The 12,020-nt window shown below is 47.9% G+C and overlaps 1 non-coding gene across 1 annotated transcript; it reads right to left on the reverse strand.

Annotated features, from left to right (window-relative positions):
* Positions 1-6,953: 6,953 nt before the first annotated feature.
* Positions 6,954-7,026, reverse strand: TRNAR-ACG. The gene has a single exon. It is a non-coding gene; the product is annotated as a tRNA-Arg (tRNA).
* Between the last annotated feature and the right edge of the window lie 4,994 nt (positions 7,027-12,020).

The following is a 12,020-nucleotide window of genomic DNA, read 5'->3' on the forward strand; positions in this document are numbered from 1 at the left end:
ACAAATCAAGGTTCCTGGGAAATTCTCTTTTGCCACTGCCATTGTGGTGCAGGCGATGCTCGCTAGCATGGTCGTGTTGCTTGAGTTCAGGCCATGTGAAGTACACCGATGATAGTAGTATCCACCCCAAATAAGCCCGCGTATGGCTCTCCTCTGTGTGTGGCCCAACTCTGGATGACTGCTATCTGAACCAAATGAGATTTGAATAGAGCACCTAGACCTTGATCGGCCATCTGCTCCACACAACCATGGGTCGCCATGAATAAGACCTTGAAAATGGTGACTTGGATCGCCAGGGTGACCAAAGGGTAGATCTTTCATCAGCAGGAAGATTATCTGGAAAGCTAGCGAGTACTCAGAATGTATATAAACCTTCCAACATTGCAGGATTAGCACGCATGACTAGCTAAACTTTTAGCCTTTTCCCCCGGATGACCATGAATCAGCCTTTTCCGATCCAGTAGCGAATAGACATCCGGCCCAGCAGAGCGCTCGCCTCCGGAGAAATGGCATAGATGAAGTGGCAGCAAGCTGCACGCGAAGACGAGGTGGCGCGCATGGGAAGGCAAGCGCCGAGTCTTTCGTGCCGTGCCCATCTCTAAACTCAATTCCCAGACCTAAACCGGGCAATGTCATTGGGCCATGTCGCGTCCAAAACCACAGCCGTCGGATTCAACATCTAGGGTCAAAAAAGCACAGGCACGGGCCACCCCTCGGCCATCTTCTCGGTGCTTCGTGGCCTGCCGGCGACCGTTCCCTCCCTCACGTCGCCGGGCCGCGAAGACCCGAGCATGCACCAGGAGGTGGCGCCGTGGCGAGCGCAGCCCACACGGTGCCGGACGGCGGCAGCACGGTGACGCCGGTCGAGGGGCCTGACGGCAAGCGCCTCATCGCTGGCGACCCCGATGCCAAGGACTCCGGCGGTCGGTGTTCGAACATTGGGTACACTGGCCCCAGCGGTCGAGCGGTTCTGATTCATCTTCCACTTTCTCCCTCATTTCATAAGGGGCCCATCCCGTCCAATCCGGCCGAGATGCTACTCCTCTGTATCAAAGGGGATCCCCATATCCGACCACTGCAGCCCATTGTTTTGCAATTTTTTGCTCCCAGCCACCTTGCTGCCACAGCTTATATGCAAGCTGAAAAACCCCATGACCTATACGTATTTGATGAAATGCATAACCGTGGAGCACCACACTTACAGCTGTGACTCATGAAGGCAACATACAAGCTCCACGAGAAATTGAAAATGGTATGCATGTCATGGCTTTCAGTTGTTTTTCTGTAAACTAGAATATCCAAAAAAAGAATTTAGTGCTGCAACCTAGTACTCTTTGCATTTTCCCAAACTGTGATCTTATTTTCTGACAGGTTTATTAACAAAAAAATTACAGTCATTATAAGTCACTAAGATTTAGTTTGGTTTGAGCATCGCTGTATGCACCTTGAGTTCTGTAATGTGAGCACTGATCCTTTTGTATGATAAGAGTTATAGGAGAGTGATATTCTGATAACTTCTGTTTTTCAGAGGAAAAAAATTGACTAATTGCATGTTCCCGGTACTGATAAAAGCTTTCCAAATATTATAATCTGAATTCTGGACTCCTTTTGAATGCATATATATAGGTGCGAACACCTAGGCCCCGCGTCGTCCCCGCGTAGGGCGACACGAGCGGACGCCCCCCACCAACGCCGCCGCCAGCGCCCCCTTCCCCTCTCCCCATCGCCGCGCCGCCACCGGAGCCGACCGCCGGAAGCCTGCGCGGCCCACGAGGACGGCGGCGGCGGGGCTGTATCCTCTCCTCTCCCTTCGTCAAGTGGGCGCGGCCGCTGCAGGTTGGAGGGGACCACCGCCAGGAGGGCGGTGGCAGCGCGGGCGTGGTCGGATCCAGGGCCCCAGCGGCCTGATCCGGTGGTCGCGGGACCGGATCTGTCGCCGGTCGCGGCTGCGGGTGGGCGCGGCGGCTGGTGCCGGGGAGAAGTGGGCGTGGCGGGGTCCGGCCCACGGTTGCGGAGGTGGCAGGAGCGGCGGTCCACGTCGTAGGGCTGCGTTTGCTCAGCCCAGCTCCGGCTTGACGTCGCGGGCTCGTCGTCGCATCAGCAGCCGGGAGGCGGAGGTTGTCTGCGGCGAGGAGGCAGCGCGACGGTGAGCAGGCCACGGGCGACGGTGGGAACCAGCGCGGCGTGGAGAGGACTTCTGGTTCTGGTGGGATCAGGCTGGCGTGTGGGGTGGCACCCCGTCTCGCCACCGCCGGGGCTGCTCGCCAGAGGTCCGTGCGCCGGCCCCCTCACGCGCAAGGGTGCGCTCGGCATAATGAGGGTGGCGCGGCGCGAGGAGGAACGGCAGCGTGGCGCAAGTAGGCACGGCGGCACGTTGCAGGGCGGCACGGTGGCGCCGTTGCCCTAGGAGGGTCTTCTATGGCCGTGGTCCTGGTGTTGCCGTGCTGGGGCTGAGGTGCGGCTAGAAGGAGGCAGTGTGAAGGAGCGTGTTGGCCGCGGCGCGAGGAGGCACGGCGGCGGCGCCGCCCCCGGGAGGGCTTCCATGGCTGCGATCTCGGAATGCCAGACTGTGAGCATGCTTCTTGGGAGGGGATTCTTCAGGCGAAAGCCTTGCCGGCGTTCCTGCTGGTGGCGATGGCGACGGTGCCCTTGGGCGTCGTTCTTCTTGTTGGGGCGTCATCTTAGAGCCCATCCTTGTTGCACGGGGTTCTCTGGGTGAAAACTCTGTCCACTTCTAGATGAGCGACAGCGGCGCCATTGGCGTCATCACCTCCTTGGAGGCGTCGTTTTTAGAGACCCATCTAGGCCTATGGCATTGCCGGTTCGCCGTTGGTCATGGGTGGATTCTGCCGGTGGCGCGGCAAGGTGGCTTGGTGCAAGTGGCAGGCTTGAAGGGGTTTGCCGATCTCACGTGGAGGCGTCTGAAGTTATGTTAGCAGCCATGGGTTGTTGCATAGGTGTCGGTTTTGGCTGCTTGCAGCAAACCGCAACGGCTGGCATTGTTTAGCAACTGTCAGTGTGGCGTGGGACTGCGTCGGAGGACGGTGCTCGCAGCAACGACATTGTGGGACGACTAGGCTTGCTGCGGATTGCAGCGGGTTGCTCTGCCTTGCTCGGCGACTCCGGTGCGGTACATCGTCGGAAGATGGTGCAAGTGACAACTTGACTTGCTGGCATGTCGGCGGAGGCTGCGTGGGGGGTGGTGCAACGAGATGCTGTCGGCCGGCGGGCGCGGTTCAAGTGTTTGGCGGGGATCTTGGGAATCAGGGCGACACTGCTCATCATCCTAACAGCGATTTAATAAACAGATCTATGGCATGGTGTACTATGGCAAACGTGGCGTGGCCCCCGCGGGCGGTGTCATCTGCGAGGCGACGATGATGGAGTCCAACGGCGGGTGTGGCATGGCCCCCGTGCGTTGTGTTATCATGGTGGCGACTGCGAGGCAGCCTGCGAGAGGTCCGGATTTGGTGTTTTTATTATGTCGGATGGTGTGTGGTGTTGCAACGGCACTACGGCGTCGGGTCCCGCATGGCGGTGGCATTCTCGGTGCGGTGCGGTCTGTTTCTCTTGTCTCCCTATCGGCGCGGGGCTATGTTTTGACGGCGACTTCATGGGTACGAGAAGGTTGTTAGCCGCAGCGGCTAGGCTTTGTTCTACCTCTGTTGTCCAGTGGTGTGGCTTCGACCAGGTTGATGTCCCAATCCAACCGGTCGGGGAGGTAGTTTTGAGTGCTTACTCGCGTTGACATCCCAATCCAACCAGGCGAGTTGAGTTGAGTAGTTGTTGCTGCTTTATAGTTTTTTCCCTTTTATTATTTGTCCAGTCTAGGCTTCATCTGCTTTTTAATATAATCGGCAGCTCTCCTAAAATGTATATAGGTGGGCAACTGGGCATATATATTGAAATGCACTACTCGTTTTTCTGTCACCCTTGAATGAATGATACTATAGTGCATGGACAGTTACAAGCGGTGAAGCTGCAGCGGAAATGTTTTTACATCGAGTAGGATGTGCATGATCTGGTCAATCATAGTTGCAACTTGTTTAAGGATCCTTGCCATTTACTGGATATTTTAACCGTATCCATACCATGCACCTAACAGGAACACCTTTTTTTTTACCGCAAGCTAAAGTAAAACAGCTTATCCATTTGGACTGTTGGACCAAAATTAGAAGTGTTAATTTCACCCTGCTCTCCTTAACTCTCGATATAACTTATGATATTTTGTATTCAAGCACTCGATTCAGAGTTTCAAGAAAGGGCAGATCACTATGGGCATTGATTCTTGCAGCTTAAACCCTTGTTGCTTCACTTCCCATTCAGGTTTACAGATTGGAGTACAAGCCTGGCCATTGTGGTTTACAGAAAATCATTTTCTGTAAAAAAAGCTTGCAGTTTTCAGATGATAGTACTTCATAATTCTAGTCTACTAGATTTTCCTAAGGCCTTGAATTCGTTGGCAAGGTGATCAGGGTCCTCTCCCTGGTTCTATCGAATCAGTGACTTCTCTACTGGGATCTCGTCAGGTTGGAACTGACCTATAGGCCCTCGGGTTTACATATGCAAAGAAAATTAAGAAATTCCTGCAAAAAAAAGATACATAGTCAATTATTAAATTTATAGCCAGCCTACATGTTACATAGATGTTTTTAACTTTCTCATGATGTTGAATTCCTTCACTAGCCCTCACTCTAATTTCTGCCCCCAAATGAGCCTAACCCCTCATGTGCTCGTTTTCAGGCAAGTGAATGAGGTGTATCGAATTTCAGTGAAAGTACGTACCTTTTCATATTGAGTTCTAATAATTGCCTGGCTGGCTAGCTGACTACGTCCAAGATGGCGCGACAACCTCACGCCCAAGGTTTTCTAGTGGACGACGAGGGGCAGCGCAGCCGTCAGTTTGTGGGTACTGCAAGGGAGGTCGATCTACTTGAGCAAAAATCCCAGCCCTGTTAGTGCAGGTATCTACAACAATAAGATCGAAACCAAGACAGATACAGACCAGCATCGTTAACATTATATCTGGTATATCAAATCAGTAAATCAAAACATTATTGTTTAGATCCTGACGATCTGAAGATTGATCATGCATGGAATCACTTCCTATCATAAAAAACTATATCATTCTATCATCTCGCGTCTGATGCTGGTGCTTCCATCCATGGATGTTTCAGGCGGAGGTGATGGGCACTTGGGGGTGCAGTAAGGGCAGTTGGCTTTGCATTCTTCCGGTCTGAGGAAACATCTCGGCTGGCTTGGCAGCCGGTTCTCGCAGCAGTAGCAGAGCTCACCCTCAGCAGGCACACAATGCAACTGCCGCTGGGTGCAAAATTGCAGCGTTAGCTTGCTCTCATCTAATGAGTTGGAGCTGGCTGCAGTAGCATTAGTACTCATGTTCAGGTAGCTCCTTGTAGCTCCAGCATCGCGTAGCCGAGGACGGCCTATCAATTGCAACGTTGCATGTTAATTGGTATCTAAATTCATAATATAGTGCAATGGCAAGCTAGGTCTTACATTCTCCAGGCAATGGAAGACGCCCAAAAACTACAGCAAGCATTATGATCAGCAGGTACGTGAGACCTATACCACCGCTCTCTCCCATGCCGGAACTTACTCTAGCTATTGGTCATACAATTTCTGAACTGTATGATTGTCAGGTTCGATGTAAGCAATGCCTCGAGCCTATATATACAGAGAGGGCTAGTCCTCAATCTGATGTTGTTGCAACTTTGAGATTGAGGTGTTTGTTACTCTGATTGTAGAAAAGAAAACGGTCAACATTTATAATTTATAATTACCTATTTTATGTGATGTATTGGATTCATTGGATACATATCCAATAAGCTCTACTATAATATATACAGTCATGATTTAGAAAAATTAATTATTGATCATGGATGACATGATTTTAAGGATCAGTTTTCTTTGCGCCAAAAAAAAATGGAGTTCTTTGTATGTTATCCTGCCAGTTCATATTTCTCCAGATAATTCGAGCCTCTTCCTCAAAATCCCAGTACATGTGTAGGAGTTATTAAATGAATCCTAGTGGAGAGTTGCAACCTAAATATGTTATGCCATAGTCTTTAGTTAATGAGATCCCTTTTTTTAACACGGGAAGAAAATTCAGAGACAGGGGAACTTTATTTTTTGAAGTGGGATAAGCCCATGAGGACTACAAGGGCAAAGCAGATTATTATTAATAGTTGGAAACATATGAAAGTTACGTGAAGATGCGTCTGAAATGCGCGGTGAAATCGATTAATTGATTAATAAAAAGGTAAATTTATGAGAGAGGGAAAGAGGTTCTCATTGCATAAGGCAGCAATCTATAATCTGTTGAAGTGGTATTATTTATTTTTATTAGCCGACGGCAAAGGCGGGCAAGCTGCCAGGAGCAACCAACCAGGTCTCACGCCGGCGCGTCGAGGTGCCCCTCTATCGCATGGATTCGCAGCCTAGCTGCTTCGAGTCGCCGAGGTGGTACTAAATTATCAGCTCAACAACAGATCTGTACTCCTGTCAGTTGGGCCGTAGGTGCCGGAGCCCAGAACCAAGCCTGCTCAAGAGGCAAAATTAGCGTGTGTTGGCCCCAGACGTAACGTGAACGGGACGGACGGGCCTGCTATTCCTTCGCCGGAAAATCGAGCCCGGACTTGAGAGGAGGCGGCGGAAGAGGCGTGCGGGTCATGGAGGCGCAGCGTCCTGCTCCCACCGCCGGAGGGAGTGGTCTCGACGCCGGGACTGCGGATGGGGACGAGCGGGGGTGCCACCGCGAAGCGGCCGAGGAGGAGGCGATGGTGCTCGATCCGGGCGTCGCGTCGCGTTCGTTAGTCGGAGCGTGGCCTGCTGCTGTACTGTCATTCCTAATAACATTGACTGCTTCCAAGAGTTTGAGCGGTCGATTAACTTTGAACGATCAAAATAAAAGCAAAAAAGTTAAAAAAACGCAACGACTCCGCTGGGGATCGAACCCAGAATCTCTGGTTCCGTAGACCAGCGCCTTATCCATTGGGCCACGGAGTCGTGTTCGCGTCAAGGATACCCAAGGAAACACTTAACCCGCTAAAATAACTGAATTAAGGTCCGCGTTTGCACCGTGCCGTAGAAATTAGAATCTAGTTAGAGAAATATTCATTCCCCCTAGTGTGGGTTTCCTACCATAGCAGTTGAAAAGAATATGCACGCTTCCATTTAACACTGGAAATTAGCAAAGCTTTTGAAAAGCTATCACCTATCACAGTGGTAGACACAAGGAGGCTGGTTCTCATAGCTGGGTATTCACTAATTTCGTGTGACATTGCAAGTTCCAGATCGCAGTGTAGGACAATATAGTAGAGGACACAATATAGCTCATTTAATTAGTGCTCGGATTAGGTCATATAGAGTGTCCAAAAAAAGTCACATGTAACTTTTGAATACATTTTTAAAAACTGTTGCACTGATTTTTGAAAATTGATGTGGCATGTCCTCTTAAAATGTTGAAAAACAAGTACATTGTTTTATAGGATTTTTCTCTCTTACTAAGACAAGGTAGTTTTCCTGCCACATTGTGAATACTACAATCAAAGCCAAAGACAAGGAATGCAACAACGAGGCATTGTTAACCATTGTCCACACGAGTTAACATACATATATATATGAGATAGAGTTGTACCAGAGATTTCATGCCTAGAGATCGATAACAGATAAGATGATACTGATACAGATACAACCTAAATGTAAATTCATTGGCTTCAATTTTTGCGTCCAGATATTTTGCAGCGATCCAACTGTGACAATACGCTCATCGATCCAGCTGGGTTAAAGGAGATCAGAATGCGTCTGTCTATCCAGACTTGCTCAGCCAACACCGCCTCCTACTTTCTATCATCGCCATTGTCGTCCGACGCATCAATGATGAAAAGGTACTTCATGCCCAACTGCGGATGCTCCATCTCCTCACCACTGACCACTCGATTGAACTTGAGCTTGTCGTTTGCCTTCTTGTCACGCTCCACCACCGCCCACTTGCCAAGCTCTTGTACAAGCGGGGCGCTAACGACCGGTAACGGATACCATCCTTGTTGGGAGACCACGATAGCGGGCATGGCAACTACACAGAGATGACCACAATAGTTAGCTCTCATGGTTTGACACTGAAGTGCTTGTTAGATTGATGGCTGAGGACAACTTGAGGGCATTTCAAGAGCGCTAAGAGAGTAGGAGTATAGCCTGACATCAATCTGAGTCTAGATTGATGGCCAGGAAGCTAATTAATGTGATTTAAATGGGTTGATTCGAGGCGATCAGCTCTTCCTATATCCAGCTCATTGTAATTTAGTTGAAAGTGATTGATAGAAGTAATCTTTTAGGATCAGGAATTAGGTGCAGTTTGGATCCTCGTATTAAAATTCATAGTCCTGCCACATCGAATGTTTGGATACCAATTAGAAAATATTAAATGTAGAATAATTACAAACCAATTGCATAAATGGAGACTAATTCGCGAGACGAATCCATTAAGCCTAATTAGATCATGATTTGATAATATTATGCTACAGTAAACATATGCTAATCATGAGCTAATTAACGTCAATGGGTTCCTCACGATAATTAGTGGTGACTTAGGCAATTAGTTTTGCAATCAGCCCTTATTTAATCTATCTAATCGGTATCAAAAGACAGAACTAAAGTTTAGTCTCTGATTGGACCGATATTTTAGGATACATTTGATTCTACCTTGAAGGAAAAACGTGTCGAAATCCAAACTTTCATCAATTTTCGTGAAGTTTTTTGGTGCTTTGCTATTCCAGCTAAGATTTTCCAGCCTCTCTCGGAATCAAAACAATATTTTGGAAATAAAAATTTGGGAAACCGGAGGCAGAAATTCCCTGCTGTCGCCGTGTCGCGGACTGTCGCGCGTGTCGCCGATTCCGAAGGCAGAAATTCCCTGCTTTTGTGGGCTGGCGGGGTCGCCGATTCCGAAGGCCCAAGTTGAGTTCGGGAGTCCGATTCGAGAGCCGTCGAGCGGGCCCTATTTAGTTGGAATGTTGGATCTCCTCGCCCCAGCCACGCTGCCTCCCGCCTTCTCGCAAACCGCCGCCGCTCAGGCCGTACTTTTTGCATTTGAACCTTTTTTGAAAAAAAATACATTTAGACATTTGGAGAACGTATTTCCGAATTTGGACCCAGAGCTTGGCGCCGTGAGTCACGGTGCCGAGGTAATACGTCTCAGCGCCATGAGCCATGGCGCCGAGACGCCACGTGCCCACCACTTGGCGCAGAGCTCGACGTCGTGGGTCGTGGCGCCAAGCTCGGCGCCGCAGATTGTGGCGCCGAGCAGGCTGCCATATAGCACGCCCATCTTTCCCTATCCGAGCCTTCCGCCCATATTTCTTACCCCGTCTCGGTTTTTCCGTCTCTCCCCCACCCGCCCAACCTCATCAATCGACGTATTTGACCTTGAAAACATTGATTTGATCCATAGATCTTCAAGAGCAAGCCATCCTCTCTCCCCTCATCAATTTTTACCTATTGATTTGATCTATATTATATATATTATTCAGTGTAATTGCTTAAGCTTTAGGGTTTGATTATTAATATGTGTAATATGCAACCTTAGATGCCTAGGCGTGGTAAATCTAGTAAACCAAAGGTGATGACTGGAACAACCTTCACCCGTTTGCCGCTGTCTAGTGGTGTTCCTATACCGATGTACTTCTGGAGTGATCCTTGCAAGGTAGCCAAGTCAGATGAAAAGAAATCATATAACCAGAGGTATTGGATGTGCGAAAATTATGCATTCGACCTTACTCCTTGTCAGATTCGCATTGGTTGCTGGTAAGAATATTTATTTTTTATAATATTTTTATTGTCATACAGAATCATGTATGCCTCATGAGTAATAGCAGGTGTGTATCTTAATGTGTTGCAGACCCCTCCCCCGCTTTGTTACTTTGAGCAGTGGATCGACACTGAGATCAAAAAGGAGGATAAGTAGTATCTGCGTAGAATGAAGGAGTGGGATACCGAGCGGAAGGAGTTGTTGGAGCAGATACGGCAAGCGGAGACAACAGGAAAATACCGGAAAGAAGAGCTGGAAAGAAGGCATGCTGCTCAGCAGAAGGAGGAGAAGGAACACAAGCTGGAGCATGTTCGCCATGCGAAGACAGCAATGGAGAAGAATCCAGATGCATTAAGGGAAAGTGACCTTGTTGTACTCAGTAGTATGAAAGATCTGCTAGTTGTATGGTTTATTCAAGTAATAATCTTGTTATTGTGTTCTCATGTACTTAACTTTTTTTATCATTTATTGCATCTTTTTTGTTGTCATTTATTGCATCTTCCATGATCTCAATAGGTAATGTAATGGAATCAAGACTAACAAATTAGTGCATTACATAATTGAACACGCACAACATATGTAGTGCCATGTGAGGACCGATACAAAACAACGGTAAAGAGGTCCTGGACTAAACCTAACATACCTTAGGTAATTAAATCAAATAACAAACATATGGATGTAGCATGTGAATAAGACAGGTTACTCTTAGTACTCTCCCCACATGGCAAATTGTGTTGCCCCTTCTCCATAGTATCCTCCCATTGCAGGTGGCGGCGGCGGCGGTGACGGAGGTCCCTTGTTCCTGTAACAAGGGCAGTTGCAATGTGAATCAGTGCACAATTAGAGGTCCCTTCCTTCCTTCCTCCCTTCCCTCTTCCAGTGTCAAAACCCTTTCCACTATATGACCCTCCAGACATAGTGTCTCTTGCTTTCAAAGTTCGAAACAATGCATCCAACAATGTGTACATATAGACCGATGCAGGTTTACAACCTGATACGTGGCGTCATAAATGCACCTGAAAAGCCTACGGCCCTACGGACCTATAACTGAAAAGCCTATATCAAAGAACACTGAAAAGCCTATACGGAAACACACTAAAAAACCTACATAAAAGGTCCCACATATCGATGTGCTCGTGGTGCAACGTCTCAAAATCGGTTGTCTTTTCTGCTTCTGACGATCTAGCCTTCTGCATAAGCACTACGAGAACGACTGAGATCGATGGATTCATGAACTAGAGGATCACGATCAGAACAAAAAAGTCTGATGCGCTACATATCTTCTTCACTCAATGCTGCAACTGGACAGTCGTCATCTAAATCAACGGCTCTTACATTCCCATAAGGCTCCTCGTCATCATCTATCTGAACATCCACACTATTAGAAGCCCGTCCTATATTGGAAGACGGAGGCACAGGGGGAACACCAATATTATCTGGAATATCTCCTGCATGTAAACAACAATTAAAGATGGCATTAGGATAAATGAATGGAATTAAGGGCGAATAACAAAGGAAAAGATGGTGTTATTACCACACTTACTTGGATGGTTCCGGATCAAAGGAATCTCCCAAGGGCATACCGACATCATCAATCAGACAATATACACGATCATCATCAGACGAGATTGAGCATCAGGGACCGCAACCACATCTTCCTGATCCACCTCAAGGTTGGGTAACAAAGGGTTAGCAGGTGGCACATTAGGGGCTGAATGCACATAAGGGCTGGGAGCATTTGAGAACTTCCGCACAACCAAATCCAAATATTGATACTCATTCTTCATTATATAGTTCTCCCATTCAACCTCACATTCAATAGTGACCAGCTGTCTGAAAATCTGGCCCGATTTACCAAAGTGGATGACCCCTTGAACTGAGATAGCATCCTCACTTGAAATGCATTGAATCTCATCACGAGCTCTACCAAACACCTCACTAAACAACGGCCGATCATTGAATATCAGGGAGACCCCGTGCATTCCATCAAAAGTGACATTCCCAAACATATCTTTCTCGACACTGCCTCCATGATACAAGGAGGTTATAACAGGTATAATATAAAAAATTAACTAATAACATTTTCTAACTATCTAAATTATCTAACTAAATACCTAGAATTACTTAAAAATACCTAATTGAACTACCTAAAGTACCTAACCAAATTACCAAACTAAACTACTAAAATTTTTTC

The sequence above is a fragment of the Panicum hallii genome, chromosome 9, assembly GCF_002211085.1.
Source record: "Panicum hallii strain FIL2 chromosome 9, PHallii_v3.1, whole genome shotgun sequence".
NCBI classification, from domain to species: domain Eukaryota; kingdom Viridiplantae; phylum Streptophyta; class Magnoliopsida; order Poales; family Poaceae; genus Panicum; species Panicum hallii.